Here is a 19,196-nt window from a genome sequence, read left to right on the forward strand (position 1 = left end):
TCTGTCACAGACAGAAGTTTGTGGGCTTGAACAAACTCTGAGGGACTACAATTTTACGCACAAGCAGCTCATCATCCCATCACAATAATGAAATGAAAAAGGTATTTAAATATACCTTTCTGAAGAAACCAGAGGCCTTTCTCCTGGGCATGGTCGGTCAATTGGTGTTAAAGAAGGACAGAACTTTCTTCATGTACGCTACAACAGCAGCAAGAATACTTATTGCAAAGTACTGGAAGACACAAGATCTACCTACCCAGGAAGAATGGGAGATGAAGTTGATGGACTATATGGAGTTGGCGGAAATGACCGGCAGAATTCGAGATCAGGGAGAAGAGTCGGTGGAAGAAGATTGGAAAAAATTCAAAGTATACTTACAGAAATATTGTAAAATTAATGAATGTTAGGAGGTTGTTGGAAAGAAGTTATTTGGCTTTAGTAGAAATGTTATTAAGAATTAAGTAAGAATAGATTGATTATGGTTAAAGGGTAAAATTTAAGGCTAAATGGCGTCAAGAAGAAGTTTGGATTTAAATTTGAGAAAGAGGGAAAGGACTTGCTGAAATAATTAATTGAACTGGAATACAAAGAGGGAGGTTTGAGGAAGTCAAGGAAATAAGCAAAGGTAAAATAAGGATATGAAAACATGGGTTTTTTCTTTTTCTTTTTTAAATGTTTGTGTTTTTAAAATGCTTTTGTCTTTTTTGTTTTTTCTCAATTTTTTTTCTTTTTTATTGTAATTTGTTATTGTTTGTCTTTCGTTTCTCTGTATTTGTTAAACTTTAATAAATATTTATTTAAAAAAAAGAATGTTGAAGACTGGAGACGTTCTCATTTGTTTGCGGGGAAGCTATATGACAATGAGCATCCATCGTGATTTGTTTGCACTGTGTTTCTATGTCTTCCTGTTAATCATTTGTCGTCCTCACACTTCCCAGTGCATTTCACTGTCACTTTCCTATCTGCAAAAAGCCCTTTAAAATGATTTGTTGCAAAAGGGCAACACAGCGCTATAACCTGCCCATTAGGGATTGTTTTGTGAGCAAATATGGGCTAAAAATGAATGCAGATGATAGGTTATTTGACTTGCCAACATATATTTATATAGATGCTCTATGTGCCAGTAAAAGGAAACACTTCCTATCATTGCTTTGCTTTGTGCTATCAACTTTTGAAAATAACATCTGATTAGCTCCCATATTGTACAAATTAAAGCTTGGGTGATGGGAAAGTTTCCAGCACATAATCTTTATCATCCCAGCTGCCATCCAAACAACCTTATGGAATACAACGTCACTTTTCATTAAATTGTATCGTTTATGTGCCATGAAAGACTTGGATGAAATGTATAAATCTAGAAGCTCTTTTGTACTTATCCCTAGGTGTCCCTCCCACCATCTAAATTACACAGAGGCACCTTTCCCAATGTTTTGGAACAGAGCTTAATCCTCTGATATGAAACTAGTTTCACAGAAATAGCTGGAATAGTGCTGATCTATATCAGTGAAGGATGCAGCTCTTTAAAAGGAAGGGCTAAGAGGTGGTCTCTTTATATTACAAAGGTTGTAATAAGAAGTGGGAGTATATAATAAAAAATAATCTCTCCTTATCACAGTATTTACTGTGTCTAATAAGAATATATACTGTCACTCCATCCATATTATCCCCAGTAATGGCACACCTCTATTCCAATTAAGCCTGGTGTTTATGTTTCTAGAAAGCTGCTCGCACAGGAAATTAGAAAACTCAAAGTATATTAAATATTCCATATACCTTAAGTAATTTTGCACGCATGCCAACATTTGGTGATATGCTTTGGTTTCCATGCAACCAGTTTTTGAAGACAATTGTTATTTATTTATTGGCTCCTTGAACAGATACATATACAGTGCTTCACAACAGTTATAATTTGAAAGGTTATGTTTACTCTCTTTTTATTGTTTTCTTCAGAGTGGCTTCAAGCTGGCTGCACGCTAATTGAATTTATTTCTAATTTTTATGTGTGTGTTTTTTAATGCAGCAGTCCATAATAAGTAGTTCCTGGAGAACATTCAAAATCTAATTTTCAAAACTCAAAACCATTTAGTTCAGATTACATAAATTGCATGCTATTGATGTGTACCAAGATTGACTTTTTACAATGTTTATAATTAAGAGGAGCTTGAAAGCCATGTTCCCCAAAACAATAATATTTGTACTTGAATTGGTTTAGGTTTTAGCTGGAATTGAGTTGGGATGGATGTGGGTACCTGTTCACAGCATCTCATTTGCTAATTCCTATGCCAAGTATTTTAAATGATTCCTGTGCACTAATGTACATTACATTAGGGACGCGGGTGGCGCCGTGGGTAAAACCTCAGTGCCGAGGACTTGCCGATGGTATGGTCGGCGGTTCGAATCCCCACGGTGGGGTGAGCTCCCGCCGTTCGGTCCCAGCTCCTGCCTACCTAGCAGTTCCAAAGCACTCTTAAGTGCAAGTAGATAAATAGGGACTGCTTTATAGCGGGAAGGTAAACGGCGTTTCCGTGTGCTGCGCTGGTGCTGGCTCGCCAGAACAGCTTCGTCACGCTGGCCACGTGACCCGGAAGTGTCTTCGGACGGCGCCGGCTCACGGCCTCTAGAGTGAGATGAGCACGCAACCCCAGAGTTGGACACGACTGGCCCGTACGGGCAGGGGTACCTTTACCTTTACCTTTACCTTTAATGTACATTGCCAATTTTATCGGGAGATTACTCATGACATGAGTAGATCTGCTAATTGTGCTTGTAATCTCCCACTGCACATCCAGGCATAGTAAAGTCATGGGCAGGGGCGTGGAGAAGCTGCCATAAACACAGGACAAGCACTTGGGATTTAAGCAAGCCAGAACTTTATTGATTACAAATGTCAGCAGGATTTGGCATAGACATTGAGTGTGTATCCTGAACCAACCAAACCATCTGCTGGTAGATTATTTGGCAGGGTTAATCAAGGTTAAGGATCACTCTGTAACAGGCATGTCCAAGTTCCAAGAGACTGCAATCTACTCCCATTAAAAAAAAATGGCCGTGATCTACCCATTGTTTTGACCAAAGTTGTTGAGCCTTTTTGGGGAAGCTTTGACCAGTTGTTCAGCTTTTAGGGGGAAGAAGACCTAAAGCTGTTGAGTTGTTTTTTTTTGTGGGCGAACCATGATCGACCAGGGACGTCCCACGATCGACTGGTAGATCGCGATAGACCAGTTGGACAGCACTGCTCTATAACATACAGTATATCATATTGTGGCAAGATCACCATTTGGGGGTGTGCTATGGCCCATCAGCCCCCATTTGAGTGTCCAGACAGAAACACTTCTCCCCTGGATCCCTTTAACAGAATCCCCTGATTCCTTAGACCGGCAGTGGCTGGTCTCCTGACTCGCCACCACCTAGACCTAGAATAAGGATCCAACCCAATGCCTTACCCACCATGCGAGTCAGCCCCTCTCTGCCAACTCACCCCCAAACCAGTCACATCTGCAACCCAATGCCCGATGCCATTGCACACGATGAGTAACCAGACTTCATTGCCCACTGGCAAAAAATACACCCCACCCATTGTCAAATCTGAACAGAGAGAGTGTGGTGGTGCAATTGAACTAGGCCTTGTTGTTTGAGAGACAAGAAATATTTGTGCTCCTCTATGTGACATGCTCTCTCAAGAACTATCAGTCACAAAATGGTCCAAACCACCATTAAAGACGTTCTCAGACCCTCCAAGTGTCCCTATTTTCCAGGAACAATCCTGAATTTACAAAAGCCATCCCAGTTTCTGATTTGGTTCCTATTTTCATTAGAGAATGTTGGAGGATATGCATTCTCAGCTCACATTAGTGAGTCAATGCCCTGATCTTTTGGATGGAGAGAGGCTTCGCTTTGTTTCAAATGTGCTAGCATTTGCACCTGTTCATTCTACAATGTGGTTGTGTATGAACCTGCTCACAAGATGAAGAGGCAGGTGGAAATTGCCTTCCAACCTGACTGCACCTTTTTGCTCATATGGACGGTTCAGTCAGTCAAGCATGACCTTTTCTTATTGTGTAGGAGTATGACAATTTATGGAAACAGAACTTGCCCAGTGAATTTTATAAATAGCAAACTTATCTTTGGGAGCATATTGAGGAAATGAATTTCAGAAAGCCTTTCCCCAGTCGCATTACATTTTGAAAAGGCAGGCAAAGGGGCATTAAGGAGTGCAGAATGACCCTGCTGGTATTTTAGTCTAGATTGGCTTTTCATTGCTATTGCATACACTGTCAAAATACCTGTTCTGCCAGTCATAATATTTCTCTCATATCTTTACAATATCTATTTTCTTTTTTGCTTTAAAAATGCATTTAATATGATGTGTTTCCATTAAAAAGCATATTGTTGTTAGCTACCAAAAGGCTTAGACAAGCTGAATGCATCACATTAATATTTTCCGGTAATACGTTTTGCATATTTGTATTTCAGGTGATGAAGAAAGCTAGATGCAGATTCCAGGGATTCCAACTGATGACAAAAGTGTACTTGGAAGGGATTAGATGGGATGGCACCACTTATGCATATATAGAATGCCAACCAGCATTTCACATACTAGAAACAGTAATACTGTAGAAGGCTGGCTGGGTGGGACCTGTGGCTCTCTACTTGTTATTGGAATCCAACACCCATCAAATCTGACTATTGCAAGTGTCCCTATTTTCCAGGGACATCCCTGATTTAGAGAAGCCATTACAGTTTCTGATTTGATCCTGGAATGCCCCACTTTGCTTAGGATATCCCTACTTTCTTTGGAGAAATGTTGGAGGGTAGGGAGTTATCCGACCCCCTAGCCGTCCGAAGGCAATCCTGTATAGGGAAGTGTTTTTTCTAATGTTTCATGTTTTATTATGTTTATATATATGTTGGAAGTTGCCCAGAGTGGCTGGGGCAACCCAGTAAGGTGTGTGGGGTATAAATAGTAGAATTATCACTATGGAATGAGACATCCCTATTTTCACCGGATAAATGTTGGAGGGTATGCTATTGACCATACTGATTGGGGCTGTCGATGGAAGTCGATGGAGTCAGCAACATCTGGTGGAAATCCAACATCAAGCAATGGGTTCATGCAGTAAATGTACAAACTTTTCATTTCTTACAGCCGTGTCAGACTGCGTAATTAAGATGGCTTGATTCTAAATGCTGGGCAGTAATGATAAATCATGCTCTTCGAAAACTCACAAATTAATAATAATAGTAGTAATAGTAACAACAACAACAACAGTGTGGGGCTGATGTTCTTTTTTTAGCAACCAAACTAACCATTCCTCCACTTTATATATATATATATATATATATTTAATTATTTAACATATTTTGAGCCTCCTACACAAGTTATTGTCCCAGCCCTTGGTATACAGCAGCTATGAATTGAGTCCCCTCCCCACTACTGATGTTCTCAGAAAACAGACGGCATTCAGACGGCATTTTGTTCCATTTTCTCGACATTTCCTTGACTGATAGTTTCTGTGACCATTCACATGATATAAAAGCCTATTTTGGAAATCTCGTAGACTCTGCCAGAAGTTTAGCACCCACTTCAGAAAACAACAACAACAACATTTGCAAGCCTGCTAACTTTGAATATTGTGGGAGTTTGTGCTTTAATTCCACACACACCCCGCCATTTTTATGGATAATGCCAGGTGACAACATTTGGGATGGTATTCGAGCATACAGTTATTTCCTGCCATTTTCATGGGTGAATCATGTAGGAACAAAAGCATGCATGTACATAAAAGGTGCTTTTTTATTCCAGATAATATGACGTGTGAGGTTAAAAAAAATGATGAAAAATGATAGGGGAACAGCCTTAATGCTATGGCCTGAGGAGAGTCCACAGATAAGAGCTCTGTAAAATTCCTTGTTTAGAAATAGCCCAATAAGTCTGATAATTCCTGCCCAGTCATACGTTTAAATTACTTCGTTCTTTAAAGTAAAAACAAAATGGGGGGGGGAATTGTTGAGGAGCACAGAATAAGATTCTGTGTAATTCACCCTGCCATTGGACATAAAATAATGGCTTCAATTTATTTTAAACTACTCTGCCCCGGAAATATGGGATCCTTTTCTCCCACTATAATCTCCACTATGTAACACATCATTATTAAATGCAAGCAGAATTATTATTATTGAGAACTCCCTGTTGTGTTTGGTATTTATCAGCTGCAAAGCTGGCTTAATATAAGAAACAGGAAGTTTTGTGTATCTCCTTAATGAAAAGTTGAATATAATGTTAAGATGCTTCCTGTTGTTTGGGTCTGTCAAGAAAACAGCTGCAGAATATGTAATCAGAAGGAACCAGGCACTATAAATTTAAATATAAAACCAAAAACTCTTCTAGAAGCTCTCTAAAATGGACAGAGGGGTAATTCTAAAAGACCACTTTCTCCCAAGTATAATTCAGGAATAATACATTGCTTAAAGACATAGGTAGGAATATCACCTGTTTATTTAGCGTAATATATGACTTATTCCCATTCATTGTGGGAATGCTCCAGCATTAGCATAAGCCATATCTGAGTTTACTCCAAAGATTTCAAACTAGCCTGTGTGTGTTATTTTCAGCTTCTGTTGCTCAAATGTTTGACTAACCATGTACAACAGATGTTGGACTACAACTCACACCATCTCTGGCTTAGAGGATGGGACTGATTGGAAGGGTGTCAGGTTGAGGAAGGTGAATGTGCCTACAAGTCCCTTGCTACTAGTCACTACTACACACATATGGTATCCAAACACAATCCATCCTACAACTATGGCACAACTGGAATGCGGTATGTGTCTCCCTCCTCCCTCCCTCCCTCTGGACTATGAGCAGATCATAGACGCCAGCTCCTAGAGGCCAAGGCAGTTTCAGCCACGCCCCCTCAATGTTCAGAGGGAGTTTGGCTCCTCCCCCTGGTTCCTCATGACCTCATGTGCATGATGTCAGGGCGTTGTGTCAGACCCCCTCAGTCAACTAGATAAGATGGTGTCTCTGGAGCATATACCTTCAGAAAGTTAATCAAACCACACATATGTATTATATGATCAAGGAATTAAATATGTAGACAACTTTCCAGAGAAGAAGAAGAGCTGCCAGTGCAGATAGACAATACCATTAAATGGACCAGTGTAAGACAGCTTTCTGTATTCTACACTGAGGGCACTATATAAATCAAACAAAACAAAACAAAAAGTGTGTCAGTGCAGTATCTGAATTCAGAGACAGATTAATTGCCAGACCCTTATTTTAGAAGTCGGAATACTAAATAGTTTATAAAGAGATGAAAATCAGCCTTAGCAGTTAGATAAATATGAATAAAGATGATGTCTTAATGACTTAGAAGTTTGGAAAACAAATATAAGGGAAAGTGAAAAGGCTGACAGAAAAATGTTTCAACTGAACTTTCAACTGAAACTTTACATTACTGTAGTATTATTTTTAATTACAGGAAAAGCTATACCTATCAGTACCTTGTTATACCCCATATCCTTGGAGAAACTCGAGAGAACAGTTAGAAAGCCCACATAGCCCAGAGCGAAGAAAAACCCTGAGCATTCATCGTAGGTTACAAGTGGCAGGAATGACAATTCTTTGTTCGGGTGAATGACAAGTTTAATTCCCCTGCCCACCACACTGGGGAAAAAATGTTCATATTTCTAATTCACTGGGAATAGCAAACATTATTTTGCAGAACAGATTTCTGTAGCACTCCCACTGAACAGCCAGATATTGGAGCAAAGGGAATTGCATGGCTTTTGTGGTTACGCTGTTCTCTTCTGGTAATGCCTCAGGGCATTGCTGAACAACTTTGAGATTGGGCAAAAAACAAAAACGCACCAAGTACAAAACAAACAAATTTATTTTCAACTTTTCTTTTAAAACACACTTCTCATTGCTGGGCTCATTATTACCAACAGCTGCTTCCCATCAGGAGCTCAAACATTCTCACTAGGCATCAGAACTCATTTAAAGACATCCAATATTTGAAGTGCAGCACATTCAAGATCCCCTAGCTATTTCACCATAGGCAAGCTACGGGCTTGTTCAGGTTTGTCCATGGCTGCTGTAGCCCTGTATTACTGAAACATAATAATGAACAGGAAGTGAGGCAGGAAAGTTCCCTAGGAAAGAGATGGTGCCATGAGAGAGAGAGATACAAGCTAGCATGGGGTGCTTGTGTCAGATTTCCTGCTTTGAACTATGCCACAAATCCCATTCTCCAGTCTGCTTTCTGGACTTTGCCATTGGTTAAAATAGAGACTGGCACATTCCCTGTGTCCCTTGAAGATATCAGATGCACAAATTCTTCAGTATTCATTATAAAACCCACCGAGTTTCCATCTGGTCAGTGTTTCAGGAGGTCTACTGGTGGAGTTCAAAAGGAGAATTGGCAGGCTGGAGGTGCCCAAAGTGTGTACAATGACCGCTCACCAGTCCCGATGATGGGTGGCGTTTGCAACCTGGCACAAGCTTCCCAGGCCTCCGGAGACACGCCATAGCTAGCTGGCCATTACTCTGTTCCCTGGGTCAGCTGCTGAGGCTGCAGGGCTCCCGCCTGGCCCTGATTCAAATCAGCCAATCAGCTGCGGCCTGGGGACAGAGCAGGTGCCAGGTAAGGAGGCTTACACCGACCCAGGCCATGTCAGGAGTTCAGCCTACACTCGAGTAGGACCCTGGCAGACACACATGCCCGACTGGCATGTTCTCTCCCTCCTGGTCTTTCGTTCGGGAGCTTCATAAGCAAAAACATAAACACAAACATCCTGTCTCCGTCACTTCCCACACTGTGGAGTCAAAACTTATCACGTCATGTGAAAGACAACAATCCCATGAATGCAATCACAGAGCAGGAATTCTAGCAGGCCATTCAGTCATTGGGTGGCGGTTTTAGGCCTTGAGCAGAATCCTTTAGTCTGTCAACAGAATGGAAGGGTAGCATGGTAACGCATCCCTCACATGGCGGCATTAGCAGGGACCTGTTAGAGGGGTTTATGGTGGGAGTCACTGACCATGAGCACTCGGTGTATGGTCAAACTCCCAGAACTGCAGGGGTGGGGGGCAGGCTGCGTAAACACACGTTTTGCAGTGTCCCCCATAATTCCTGTCTGCCCCTGCTTAGCCTCAGACCCCAGCTGAGACGGATGGCTAGATGATGAAGAAGAAGAGTTTGGATTTGATATCCCACTTTATCACTACCCGAAGGAGTCTCAAAGTGGCTAACATTCTCCTTTCCCTTCCTCCCCCACAACAAACACTCTGTGAGGTGAGTGGGGCTGAGAGACTTCAGAGAAGTGTGACTGGCCCAAGGTCACCCAGCAGCTGCATGTGGAGAAGCAGAGACACGAACCCAGTTCACCAGATTACGAGTCTACTGCTCTTAACCACTACACCACACTGGCTTTCTATGCCAAATGCCTAAGCCAAGGTTTCCTACATCTGAAGTTAACAAAGTTGTGGTCTCTTTTAATCCCATAATTACGCTGTGTTTGTGTCTTGTTTTTCTGGGCCTGGATCCCGGGCACGAGGGGTCTGTGCCTGGGCACGCAAACGGTGAAGGCATCTAAATAATTGTTCTCGGTGGCTGCTTCCTGGCAGCAAGCCTATTATATTACGCTGATTTGGGTTTGATTTGACATGGCAGTGTAGGCATTGTAGGAAGCCATCATTGCTTCACTGTCTAAGTATTGGTAACTACAGTATCACTGCACTACGCAAATTATAGCCATGGCCTGATTTTTCTTATGCATTTGGATCTTATTCTGAATCTTAAAAGCCTGTCTCTGAACTAAAGTTTAGCCCATTATGGCAATATAATCAAGTCCAAGTAAATGCTTGTCTGAAGACTCTTCCATTTTCCCAGACCTTCTTTCACATTCATGTTTCTGTTGCCACAAATCAGTGTCCCCTCCTCTCAAGTTTGCTTTCTGCAGCTTCCATGTTTAATACTACATCTACATCTAGCATAAGGCGCTTCAAGGGAGCCAATTTTTTTTCGGTCTTCAATTCACATTTTTCTGTTTCACCCCATTTGCATCTTTACACAGATGCTGTAATTCTTCTTTTGGGGGCATCCCAAGGTCTGGTAAGTGCTCCGATTCCTCTGCCTAAGATGTGTTCGATTGCACAAGTCATTACAAGAGTCCTGATGGTCCTTTGTGAAGCTGTCATTAAAACTGCAAAAACTCTGTGCGGAAGCTCTCTCGACTCTGGCAACTATTGTCACCAAGAACATTTATGTAATTATCTCGGAAAGGGAAATATCAAAACTGACAGTAATTTGATAATAGGCTGTAATCTCTCTCTCTCTCTCATTCCTCTCTCATAGCACTTGGATGCCAATTAAAATTTAACTATACCTAACAGCTCATTCACTTCATGAGCAGAACTGTTCAGTAGGGATGGTGGGCCTCTAGAGTGAGTACCACAGATGTTTTAAGTGGTAGCACATATATAGTGCTATTTGCTTAGTACTGGTGGTACGAGAGCACCTAGGAGAATGCCTGTTAGTTAAATGTCCACCTGCCCAGGCTCTAAAGTGAGGCAAGGGGACACCTGTGGCCTTCTAGATGTTGTTGGACTCCAACTCCCATCAGCCCTAGCGAGTGAGAACTGCAGTCCAGCCACATCTGGAAGTCCACATATTCCCCATTCCTGACCTAAGGTCATCTGCCGACGACCTTCCTCATGCACCTTCTCTGCCTGAACTGAAGTAGTTTGTTGGTTTCTTAGTTTTGCTACAATGCCCTGGTTATGGAATGCCCTTCCCAGAGAGGCCTGTCAGGGGCTGAATGTTTACTTTCTTTTGGGCACCAGACAAAATCCTTCTTATGTGCTCAGGCTTTTAAAAGCTTCTGCATGTGGACTGGAAGGGATGCAAATACTAACCCTCTCTTCTTCTCACCTCTGACATGCATTTGAGAGTTTTCACCGAGAAGCACAATCTTGGCAAGAGTTTGAAGTGGGACTGGTGAAGAAGAGGCATACTTATTTATTTAAAATATTTATATCCCGCCTTTCCCCATATAATCAAAGGCAGCATACAAAAAAATCAGTAAACTACACACAGTTGCTCACACCAGCATAATTTCAATTTGTTTCTGCTTGTGTACACACCAGAGGACATGAACAGGGCAGGGATGTATTTACTCCACGCCACTTTTTGGGCACAGTTGCATTTGTTGTTGTTTAGCCATTTAGTCGTGTCCGACTCTTCGTGACCCCATGGACCAGAGCACGCCAGGCACTCCTGCCTTCCACTGCCTCCTGCAGTTTGATCAAACTCATGTTGGTAGTTTCGAGAACACTGTCCAACCATCTCATCCTCTGTTGTCCCCTTTTCCCTGTGCTCTCAATCTTTCCCAACATCAGGGTCTTTTCCAGGGAGTCTTCTCTTCTCATGAGGTGGCCAAAGTATTGGAGCCTCAGCTTCAGGATCTGCCCTTCCAGTGAGCACTCAGGGCTGATTTCCTTCAGAATGGAGAGGTTTGATCTTCTTGCAGTCCATGGGACTCTCAAGAGTCTCCTCCAGCACCATAATTCAAAAGCATCACTTCTTTGGCGACCAGCCTTCTTTATGGTCCAGCTCTCACGTCCATACATCACTACTGGGAAAACCATTGCTTTAACCTATGTACCTTTGTTGGCAAGGTGATGTCTCTGCTTTTTCAGATGCTGTCTAGGTTTGTCTTTTCTCCCAAGAAGCAGGCGTCTTTTAATTTTGTGACTGCTGTCACCATCTGCAGTGATCATGAAACCCAAGAAAGTAAAATCTCTCACTGCCTCCATTTCTTCCCCTTCTTTTTGCCAAGAGGTGATGGGACCAGTGGCCATGATCTTAGTTTTTTTGATGTTGAGCTTCACACCATCTTATGCACTCTCCTCTTTCACCCTCATTAAAAGGTTCTTTAATTCCTCCTCACTTGTTGCATTAGGAATTGCTTAAGGAGTCCAGTTAGCTAGAAGCTGATTTGAGAAACAACACATCAAACAGTTGTACAGAATATATACGCATTTAAACCTCCCGATTGTCTTCTTCCTATATGGATCTGCTGTAGCTAGGGAGGAATTTGATTCAGGTCTCGATTAAAGGGGAAATTGGCAAATGCAATTTCCAAAACAATATGAGAACCGAGATACAGCCATCCATCAAACCTTGCACTTACATGCATTTTGTGATGCAGCCCGTGTGTAACCAGTTTCTCTGTGAGAATATCATGTAACTTTGTGCCGAGCCCTAGTTTCAGAGGCAAAATAGCACTGGTAGTATTTACACAGGAAGCTATCTCACATCAAGTCAAATCACTGGTCCATCCAGCTCAGTATTGTCTGAACTGACTGGCAGCTGCCTCCAGGTTTTTCAGTCACAGATTTATCCCCAATCGTACCTGGAGATGCTGAGCCTTGCCCTAGCACTAAGCTACATACCTTCTGATAACCGCACCTACACCACAAAACTAGGGTAAAGGTAAAGGGACCCCTGACCATTAGGTCCAGTCGTGGACGACTCTGGGGTTGCGGCGCTCATCTCGCTTTTTTGGCCGAGGGAGCTGGCATACAGCTTCTGGGTCATGTGGCCAGCATGACTAAGCCACTTCTGGCGAACCAGAGCAGCGCACGAAAACGCTGTTTACCTTCCCACCGGAGCGGTACCTATTTATCTACTTGCTCTTTGACGTGCTTTTGAACTGCTAGGTTGGCAGGAGAAGGGACCGAGCAACGGGAGCTCAACCCGTCGTGGGGATTCGAACCGCCAACCTTCTGATCGGCAAGTCCTAGGCTCTGTAGTTTAACCCACAGTGCCACCTGCCAAACTACCTGTAGTAATGGTAAATAAAGTCTTTTCAGAGCTGCTCCACTTAGGGCTGTTCTTCTTCAAAAACAATTCCTTTGGTGGTTTTAGAGAGGCATCCAGGTAGGCACATCGCACAGTTTACATCTGAGACGTCATATTACAAACGGTGGCAATCAAAAACCTTTTTTACCTGCAGGATATTGAATACGCATACGAAACTGCTCCCCTGGAGGTGTGACTCATTAGCTCATTTCCCAATTAAATCAGTTTCAGCTACAAAACACGCTCATAAAAAAGAGTAAAACTCGCTGATCGTGGGAGGGGGAGCATTAATTGTGAACAGGAAACTGCTTTAAGTATGACAGCTATATCTTTGGGGAAATGCATTTTAGAGCAATGGTAGCCCATCTTAAATATATAAGCAGTCATTAGAGTTCTGCTATTATTGACACAAGAACAATAATTTGATAGGAAGGTACTGTGACATAGACATATCTTAGCAATAGTCGCATTAAGTATTTCTCAGCTATCATTTCGACTGTCATTACAGTAGGGATTATGAAAGCAATATAAACTCTGTGATCTGCTTCCTAATGCCTTGAATCATGGTCCATTATGACGCCAAAGAACAAAAGTTCAGATGCGTCTCTCCTCTGCTTTCTTCACCATTGCCTTTATTATTATATAGACACTCTGGGAACTCTTACACGCTTAATGCTAAAGAATAAAACTTTACTGTGGAGCATTAATCCCCGAACATGGCTTGCCCATAAAAATATATCATGCAGGAAAAGAAAATTGGTTTAACTTCACACAGTCATCACAACATGGGTGAAAAACAAGATTGTATAAGAGGGATAGATTCTGAACTCATCCTATCATTTGGACTGTTAAATAGTGGGTAGACATAGCAGACGACGCAGCAATTTCTCCAAAGCAGCTCTTTATTTGTAAGCTGGAACAGAACTGAACAGCAAACACCTGCTTTTATAGGCAGCCGACTGTCAACATTGTAGCAACAACAACCGAGGGTTTCCTGCCTAAAGTACCGGTAACTGACCGGTGAAAACTATATACACAATACTCCTGGCGGCCAGCGTGAGAACTTCAATACATAACATGGACAGTACAAAACTAACGTTGCAACCCAAAGATACCAGACATACACATGCAGTGATGGCATGGCCCTAACCTAACAAAGAGATGGTCAGTGTTAACACCAGTCACCTGTTTGGGAAGGGATCACAGCCCGAATGAAATATTTCTGTACCCCATGTCAGGAAAGGAGGAGCTGGACCCCAGTCTTCCCAGCTCCCTCAAGTAAATGACTCATGCTAAAAAATATCTTCTAGTGTCACCTAGTTGTTTTATGTAGGGTAACCACCCTCACATAGCCACAATGCATGTCTAGTTAATGCATGCAGGGGTTAATGCCATAGAGTAAGCTGTCCTATCTGGCTTAGCTCACATCACTTGCCCTCATCTTGGGAGGAAATGAGCAACTAAGAGCATGTAAATTCGGTATGTGAGGAGGTCTGAGCTGCTTCCTCCAGCCACATTGCTTTAACCAGCCTCTTTTGTTTCAGACAATAATGGAGTCTGGAACTAGTGTTTTTGTGTACCAGTAGTTTAGGAACTTTTACCTTCCTGTAAGCAAACAATGTTTTACCCCCTATGCAACTTTTTCTGACTGCTGTATGGAAAAGCACAAGAAAGACATTTGAAGAGTTTTGTAAGTAAACCGTTTTAGTGTAATGAGTGGTCCATACAGAATATAGTGATTTTCAGGGCTTTTTTCAGCTGGAACTCGCCGGAACTTTGTTCCCACACCTCTCAGGTGGGTGCCATTGCCATTATAAGAGAACAAAGGTGAGTTCATGGTGAGTTCCGGCACCTCTCTTTCTAGAAAAATAGCACTGGTGATTTTTAAATTTTTATTGTTGTTGTTATCAGATGAATATGGGTACATACTTTACCAAGTGGTGCTATTTGAAAATGCAGCCAAGAAAATCTGAATGAGTACTTTGAATCACATGGCATTAGACTGTAAAGGCAATTCATTAATTTGAGTAAGCTGAAGTTAAGTGTAACTCCAGAATGCTTCAAGAATTTGCTCTTAACTTAAAGAAGAAGTATATTTTCTCATTATTTATTTTTGCAATGGCCTATGGCTACAAGCAGGGACGCGGGTGGCGCTGTGGGTAAAAGCCTCAGCGCCTAGGGCTTGCCGATCGAAAGGTCGGCGGTTTGAATCCCTGCGGCGGGGTGCGCTCCCGTCGTCAGTCCCAGCTCCTGCCAACCTAGCAGTTCGAAAGCACCCCCAGGTGCAAGTAGATAAATAGGGACCGCTTACTGGTGGGAAGGTAAACGGCGTTTCCGTGTGCTGTGCTGGCTCGCCAGATGCGGCTTTGTCACGCTGGCCACGTGACCCGGAAGTGTCTCCGGACAGCGCTGGCCCCTGGCCTCTTAAGTGAGATGCGCGGACAACCCCAGAGTCTGTCAAGACTGGCCCGTACGGGCAGGGGTACCTTTACCTTTACCTTTTATGGCTACAAGCAATAAGCATTTACAGTGGTACCTTGGTTTGCATAAGTCTTGGTTTGCATAAGTCTTGGTTTGCATATGTTTTGGATTACAAACACGTCAAACATGGAAGTGCGTGTCCTGATTTGCAACCTTTTCCTGGATTACAAACACCCCCTTTTTTTGGATTACAAACAAAAAAATTTTGGAGGCCCCATTGGCGAAAGCGCGCCTTGGGTTACAACCTGTTTTGGTTTACAAATGGACGTCCGGAACGGATTATGGTTGTAAACCAAGGTACCACTCTATCACATTATATTGTCTCTAAAAGGAAGTCATGGATATTGACCACACATATTATATTTCAGTGGTTATAAAGGGTCTGAAGCATCATTTGAAGGGGGGGGGGGAAGCAGTGGGGAAAATTAAATACAATTACCCTGACCAAATGGCTACTTCATTTTATTTTTAAATTATCAGGCACTATGTTTTCAAAATATATGATGGGTATATCTTATTATGTATTCCATCCTTGAAAAGAGTCTAGATCAAATGGTAAATCTTTCTGTCTCATAATGTCTACAATGAGTGATTCCTATATCTAGCCTGCCATAAAATCAAAATGTACGGTTCAATGCATATTATAGGAAAAAATGTTGCATGCATTCCAAATATATTTTCATGGGTTCTTAGACTCTGAAATTATTTATGGTGGGTCCTGAAAACTGGTGAAATCTAAAATGTTGATAATCGGCCCTCATACATTAGCACAGGCTGGCGCAAATGCACATGGTTTTATAGTGACACTTATCTTCCAAATATTTAAACTCAGGTCCTGCAGAGATTTGGCTCAGATCTCCTTTTTGAACTGTCAACTTCCATCTTAACTCTATTCAGTATTTGTAGAGCCAATGGTAGCCCTGGCCTAAATCAAGTAAATGAAGCACTGAAATTAATATAAGAGTGTATATGAGAAAGAAGCTGCAATATCATGGGCCCTTCAGCAAATCCAGTGAATAGGAAGTAATCCTTATTAGAGTTGCATAATCTTTGTGAGTGTTTAAGGAAACTAAACAGCATTGTACTGAAGAGCATTACAGAACAATCCTACACATGTCTACTTAGAAATAAATCCTATGAACCTGAATAGAATGTACTCACAGGTAAGTTTCCAAAAGATTGCAACGTTTACGTATGTATGTTTTAAATCAAAGTCTAAAGCTGCAGTCCCATGGACGCTTACCTGGGAGTAAGCCCCATTGAACATAATGTGAGTTTCCTCCAAGTAAACAGGCAGCAATCCTAAACATACTGTACTTACCAAGAGATAGGTCTCATCACATAATGAATAAACATGCATAAGTTTGTGCTGCACAGAATACATGTTATCAATACTTTTTTAGTTAGTAAACATGTATATAACCTCTCAGGCACTTTGGTTCAAATTGTGCTTGTAATCGGCAACATCTAGCCAGTGCTGGACTTGGGCTCTCGAACCTCAGTGGTGCCTGCTAAAATTTGGTCCTCCCCCACCTCTCTAGCTCCATTCTACAGCATTGTTGTGGCGCCCCCCGCAGTGCGGCGCCCAGTGCAGCAGAACCAGTCACGCTACCCTAAAACCATCTCTGATATATCAGCCCTGACTTGGCCAGGGGTCTCATGAGAACAGGGCATCGGTAGATGAAGGTGGACAAGGAGTTAGGAATGTGTGGCCCTCCAAATGGTGCTAAACTACAACTCCCATCACCTTGGAAGACTGACCATGCTGGCGGGGGCTGATGGGAGCTGGTGTCCTGTAACATCTTCTCAACCCTGCCTTAGACCAGTTTTATAAGTAACAAGGGTCTAAAGGGGAAGGGGAAGGGAAAACTCAAAGATTTTACCTCAGAATACGTGAAACAGCACTGTTGCTCTATGGACGCTTGCCTCTCCTCGTTGCGGAAAAGGCAGCAGCTGTCTAAGTGGTTTTTCTGTAATCCTCCGTCAAGATAATACACTCTTAATCCCACCCTTTAACGTTTTGATTCCTGAAAAAAGAACACTATGTCCGCTTTCTTATTATTGCATTTTCTACTAGCTCTGAAAGAGGTGAAACCTTTCTTTCGTGCCTCATCGTGACTCCCTTGGCACGGAATAAGCCTCACACCGATGGAGCTGATCTCATTTTTTACAAATGTGCACATATGTTTTAAAAGAGAGTCAAGTGTGCTGTGCACTCTCACGCAATGCTTAATTTGAAAAATAAAAAGCATTTGAAGTGATACTTCTCAGGAGGTGACGTCCTTGGTTCTGGTGTGTGTTGCAGCTGTCTGTGATTACTTATGGAGAACACGACACACATATTCAGCTGCATGGGTTTCTGCTAAGGTTAAGCCTTAACAATGAAGATGGATTGGGGGGGGGGGACCTGGCAAGCTCTGACCCAAACGAAGCCTGGTTTATATAGCACGTTACAGTAGTCTATATAAACCCTAAGGCGGTAGGGTTTGCACCCCCAGAAGCTGAAAACATATTTGTAGAGCATGCCCTCAATTGCTGATTTCTAAAACAAAGAAGATTTATCATGGAGCAATTTATCTTTATTTCTTTATCTTTCTTCACTTTTCAGTGGGATATTAAAATGCTTGAAAACATATACTCCAAGGAATTTGTGGACATCTTTCCATAAACATAGATATTGCTTTCAATAATGATGTGCTTGTCTTCTGAGTTCTGTTGATTATAGTATTGTTTTCTGTTCCTGCCCTCATTTTATTGATTTTATGTGTTACTGATGTGAATATGTCTCTTCGTTAGCTGTAGAAGCAGAAAAGGAGGATGCCAATGATTTGAAATAAATAAAATATAGTAAACCATATATTTGCTAGCATGGTGTAGGTAATAAAAAACATTATTCCAGTTCAAGGATCAAGATTTGATATTTCTGAGGCTCTGGACACTTTCTGCTACTAAGGTACCAATATGCATCGAGGTATCTAACAGCTATTCATATACAGATGCATCTGTCATATTGTTAACTTTTCCACAGCATAGCTTTTCCACTTCTTTTTCCTACCTGAAAACAAAGTCAACCAACCTTTCAGGAAGGAGTGGAACCACTGTTACATTATGCTCATGGACAATGTGCTTGAGTGTGTGGTCGTGGTGGCCTCTGAGATTTAGGTTTCTCTGGACCAAATGGATTTCAAGTTGTTCAACTATTGATTCCTTAGGCTGTTGAATGACCAAGGCTGGGAAGTAGACAGTAATGAGTGTGTCCTTGGACTCAGCTACATTAGTAAAGAAATAGTGATTTGGATGTGCTATAAAAATGCAACACCAGATGGTGCCAGAGAGCAGGAAATTTTAAAACACAATTTTCCATAGAGATTTTTTTTCTTTTGCTCTAACTTACTTACTTATAGCATGTTTGCCCCCCTGTGTCTAGATCCACCCCTTGCTGTTTCTTCTTCATCTCTCATAGGCTTTTAGTCCTATCAAACACAGCATCCTTCTGGCCTGCTTGGGTGTGATGTAAAAGCGGTTCCTGAGATTGCCTAGAAATCATTCCATAAAGTGGAACATGATTTGTTTGTTTGTTTTTAAAAATCCACTGTTTAAATACCTTGAAAATAATATCTACCACTACTATTATCCACTCAGCAAGCAGTCTACACCTGACAGCTTGTAGAAGCCAAGAAGGATAAGTGCATGAGTGGCAGGTCTCACCTCTTTGAGAATACTGCCAATATCCTTGAGCAGAACAAATGGAAAGGTTTTTATTGTTACACTCCAACCATTCTCTGAGCAGTGCAAAATTCCAGGGGTTCCAGCTGCTGACCCATGGTTTGTATTTCCTTTGGAAATGAG

Source organism: Podarcis muralis, chromosome 10 (assembly GCF_964188315.1).
Source record: "Podarcis muralis chromosome 10, rPodMur119.hap1.1, whole genome shotgun sequence".
Classification (NCBI taxonomy): Eukaryota; Metazoa; Chordata; class Lepidosauria; order Squamata; family Lacertidae; genus Podarcis; species Podarcis muralis.